Source organism: Sapajus apella, unplaced genomic scaffold, assembly GCF_009761245.1.
Source record: "Sapajus apella isolate SASKATOON/1434 unplaced genomic scaffold, GSC_monkey_1.0 scaffold51, whole genome shotgun sequence".
In the NCBI taxonomy this organism is placed as follows: domain Eukaryota; kingdom Metazoa; phylum Chordata; class Mammalia; order Primates; family Cebidae; genus Sapajus; species Sapajus apella.
In genome coordinates this window covers 5,551,932-5,557,023 of record NW_022436991.1, presented here as the reverse complement: position 1 = coordinate 5,557,023, position 5,092 = coordinate 5,551,932, and the positions used below count along the sequence as shown (strand labels likewise).

The following is a 5,092-nucleotide window of genomic DNA, read 5'->3' as shown; positions in this document are numbered from 1 at the left end:
ATTACAGGCTTGAGCCACCGCGCCCGGCCCATTTTAACCATTTTTAAGTGTACAAGTCAGCATTAAGTACATTACAGTGTTGTGCAATTATCACCACGCTATTTCCAGAACTTTCCATCCTCCTAAACAGAAACTCTGTACCTATTAAACAATAACTTTCCATTCCTCTCTTCCCCCAATCCCTGGTAAGTTCTATTTCTGTCTGTGAATTTGCCCATTCTAGGTATGTTATATAAGTGGAGTCACACAGTATTTGTCCTTTTGTGTCTGACCTCTTGCTCTTAGCATAACGTTTATAAGTTTCTCCTTCTTCTTTTTTCTTTTTTTTCTGAGATGGAATCTGGCTTTGTCACCCATGCTGGAGTGCAATGGCACGATCTTGGCTCACTGCAACCTCTGCCACCCCTGGGTTCAAGCAATTCTCCTGCCTCAGCCTCCCAAGTAGCTGGGATTACAGGCGTGCACCACCATGCCTGGCTAATTTTTGTATTTCAGTAGAGACAGGATTTTGCCATGTTGGCCAGGCTGGTCTCAAACTCCTGACCTCAGGTGATCTGCCCACCTTGGCCTCCCAAAGTGCTGGGAGCCTTCCAAAGTGCTGGGATTACAGGCATGAGCCACCATGCCCAGCCGTCTTTTTAACGATTATTTATTTATTTATTTTTATAGCAAGCTGCTAGGTGTGTCTCTGTTTAGGCATTGCCTTAACATTGGGTATTGACAGAGCAGGGGAGGAGGTTGCCTCTGACCTTTCTGAAGCTCCCATTGTACTTGAGGCTAAGCAGCCCACAGTTAATTTTAAGTGGCAGAAGAAATGAGAACAAATTCCTCCAGGATGAGAAGTTATAATTCTGCTGAAACAATGCTCTCCCATAGGGCATATGAGCACATTCAACCACGTCTAGAAAAGAATCCGAGGGCAGGCACGGGGTGCCAACTGCTAGAAATCTTGCAGTTAGATTAGAAGAGGGTCTGAGTTTTTAGATAATTTTAGGTGCCAGGATATGATTAACAGGCTATGTTCAGGACCTACTCTTGATACTGTCGAAATAAAAACAGAAATAGCTGCCTGGAGAACATCCACGCCCTAAAAGACAAAACATGTTTTCTGGGTGAAGGGATGATTTAACTCAGGAAACTTGAGAATACCAAACAACAGCAACAGAAATAATGTCCTTGAACATATTCAAGTAGAATGGCAAGGCGTTTTCCAACATAAGACATTATCATTTTCCCGCTACTCCAAAAGAATCCAATAAATAATTTTATAAAATTATAATCAAAACTGGAAGTGACGTTGCCCACCGACAACCCAAATCACAGGTCCTTGTGCAGTCCCAGGGCTGAGCGGTCCAAGAAAGCCACTCCCTGAGCCCAGCCTGAGGTTCCATCCTTCCCGAATGGGACTGGGTAGAGGGTCCATGCTCCTTTGCAGAAGAGTTGCATCCGGTAAGCTCAGGTGATAAGTGAAGCCGAAGATGACAACAGGAGAAGTAATCAAAGCCAAGGTTTCCTCACACTGAAGCCAGGCCTTACGAGGTGACATCTTTGGTGGGGCCTCTTTGCCCAAGTTGGAGCAGGAAATCCTGTGCCTGTCACACAGGGAAGAGCTCAGGTGGGCTTGCTCCATAGCAAGACTTTGCTACGGGGTCCTGGTAAGTGTTCTCATGTTGCATGCTCTGGGATGAGGTCCTGCATTGGGCCAGGAACAACTCAAAGTGTTCTTCAACTGCCATGAAGAGGTTCTGGAATGCCACAGCTGCTTGGCTGGGGAAGCACCCCAAGAGAGTGCTTGTTGGGCCCAGGGAGCAGGAGGTCCAATACTCGAAGGCGCTGCAGCAGCCACTGGGCCAGCAGCTAGGGACATTGATGTTGCAGCAGCAATTAGGCCAGCAGCCATCACAGCAGTATTGCTTTGGGCTAGGGACATTGATGTTGCAGCAGCGATTAGGCCAGCAGCCATCACAGCAGTATTGCTTTGGGCTAGGGACATCGATGTTGCAGCAGCGATTAGGCCAGCAGCCATCACAGCAGTATTGCTTTGGGCTAGAGATATTGATGTTGCAGCAGCAATTAGGCCAGCAGCCATCACAGCAGTATTGCTTTGGGCTAGGGACATTGATGTTGCAGCAGCAATTAGGCCAGCAGCCATCACAGCAGTATTGCTTTGTGCTAGGGACGCTGAAGTTGCAGCAGCAGTTGGGCCAGCAGCCATGGCAGCAGTATTGCTTTGCACCAGGGATGTTGACTTTGCAGCAGCCATTCGCCAGCAAATCCTTCCTCTCACAAACATAGTTCATCCATGATAAGAGGCTCCCCTCGAATGGAGTTGTGGCAGTGATTGCCGGGGCGACTGCCATTGCCCGAGTTAAACTGCACTTTCCACAGAATGGGCTGATCATGGTCTTGAACCTGGAGGAGATTCTTCTCTCTCACTGCCTTCTCCTCCTGCTTGAAGGTGCTCCTGAGGAAGTAGATGAGTGACAGCTCGAGGGCCAGGGTGAGCACTCACCTCCTCTACAGACATCGGTGCTATCCCACGGCCACCTGATTCACCATCCTGTGTTGTGGAACACAGCACCTCCAGGGCTCCTATATACCCTGCAGCCCCATCCCTTGAGGCAGGCACTGACCTCATGGCCTGTGGCTGAGTCCCAGGTTTATTTTTCTTATGCCATGTATCAGAATCTCATTCCTGTTTATGATGGATGATATTCCAAGAAGTGTTCTTTTCTTTCTTTGGTGACCATCCTAATTTGTGTGAAATAGTATTTCATTGTGGTGTTTGTTTTTAATTATTATTTTTTGAGACGGAGTCTTGCTCTGTTGCCAGGCTGGAGTGCAGTGACGGGATCTCGGCTCACTGCAACCTCTGCCCCCTGTTCAAGTGATTTTCCTGCCTCAACCTCCGGAGTACCTGGGACTACAGGCATGCGTCACCACACCCAGCTAATTTTTGTATTTTTAGTAGAGACGAGATTTCACCATGTTGGCCAGGATGGTCTCAATCTGTTGACCTCATGATCCACCCACCTCAGCCTCCCAAAGTGCTGGAATTACAGGCATGAGCCACCGTGCTCCGCCCCCATTGTGGTTTTGGGTTGGGTTTTCTTAATGAGGGGTGATGTTGAGCATCTTTTCATGTGCCGACTGGCCATTTGTACGTCTTCTCTGGAGAAATGCCTAATCAAGTCCTTTGTTCATTTTTGAACTGTGCTGTTTGTTTTTGTTGTTATTGAGTTATAGGAGTTCTTTACATATTCTGAATATTAATTCTTATCAAGGATATAATTTGCAAACATTTTCTCTCATTTGGTGGGTTGTTGTTTCACTGTGTTGATAGCGTCCTTTGATCCAAAACAATTGAAATTTGATGAAGTCCAGTTCATGTATTTCTTTCTTTGTTGCCTGTGCTTTTGTGATCATATTAAAGACATTGTCGCCAAATCTAATGTTATAAAAATCTCCCTCTATGTTTTCTTCTAAGAAGCTTATAGTGTTACCTCTTATATTTAGGTCTTTGATCCATTTTGAGCTAAATTTTGTAAATAGTATAAAGGAGCCAACGTTATTTTTTTTTTTGTATGCTGATATCTAGTTTTACCAGCACCATTTACTGAAAAGATTACCCTTTTCCCTATTAAAAATCATTGGGCCGTATATGTGAGGGTTTATTTCTAGGGTCCTTATTGTATTCCTTTAGTGTGGATGTCTGTCCTTATTGCCAGTACCATGCTGTTTTGATTACTGTAGCTTTGTAGTAAGTTTTGCAATCAGGAAGTATGAGTCTTCCGAGAAATGTCAGTTTAATTCACATGAGATAAAAATTACCACGTGAGTGAGTCTCAGCTTGGTAAATGCAGAGGAGGTAGCACTCAAGCCATTTTGAAGACGAAAGTTCCTGTCAACATCATCCAAGCTACAGACCTCCTCAAAGCTCATGCCCGCCAATCTTCAATATCACAAATGAAGCAAGGGTAGGGATGGAGATCAAGGACAGTGCTGACAGGGGTATGACTTGGTTCACCTTTCTGGAGGGCGTTTGGGAATTGGAATCGCAATCCTTGGATATGGGTTACTGTTTGACCCAGGAATGATGCTTTCAGGTAGAGTAATAACAAATGGACTTACACAGAAATTTCCGGGAAAAGATATTCGACCCACATTGTTACCATAGAAATGAATAGCAAAAAACATTTAAGTGGCACTGGTGAAATTATGAAATTATCTCATACAATGAGATACCAGGTGGCTGGTAGAAACGTGTGTTGAAGCCTATTTGTCGATATGAAAAGATGATAAGTATTTAAATTAAAAAACCCACCATTATATGTACTATGCAATTTCACAATTGTCAGATTTGAAGATCATAAAATAAACACACACACACACACACACACACACACACACAGGAAGGGCAGATCCTGTTACTTATCGTAGTTATATTATGTCATAAAAATTTTCTTATATGTTTTCTTCTAAGAGATTTATAGTGTTAGTGCTTATATTTAGGTCTTTGATCCATTTTGAGCTAAATTGTGTAAATAGTATAAAGGAGCCAATGTTATTTGTGTGTGTGTGAATATCTAGTTTTACCAGTACCATTTACTGAAAAGCTTACCATTTTCCCTTATGAAAAATCATTGGCCCATAAATGAGTTCTGGCCATAGACTAGGTCTGGCTTGCCAAAACAGATCCTGAGAGTTCATGTGCAGCAGATTTATTAAGGGAGTACTTCCGGGAGAAAGTGGTAAGGGAATGGGAGAAGCAGGACAGAAAGGGTAGGAAGCAAAGCCAGCATGCAATTTTAGGCCAAGTCCCATAGAGCAGGGGTCCACAGCTCGTCTGTAGGATTAGGAACTGGGCTGTACAGCAGGGGATGAGTGGTGGGTGAATGAGTAAAGCTTCATCTGTATTTACAGCCACTTCCCACTGCCCACGTGACTGCCTGAACTCCACCTCCCGTCAGATCAGTGGCGGCATTAGATTCTCATAGGAGCACAAACCCTCTTGTGAACTGCACATGCGAGGGATCCAGGCTGCGTGCTCCTTGTGAGAATCTAATGCCTGATAATCTGCCACTATCTCCCA

The 5,092-nt window shown here is 44.6% G+C and overlaps 1 pseudogene; it reads right to left on the bottom strand.

The window, feature by feature from the left end:
• Positions 1–1,114: 1,114 nt before the first annotated feature.
• Positions 1,115–2,559, bottom strand: LOC116526742 (annotated as a pseudogene).
• Positions 2,560–5,092: the final 2,533 nt, after the last annotated feature.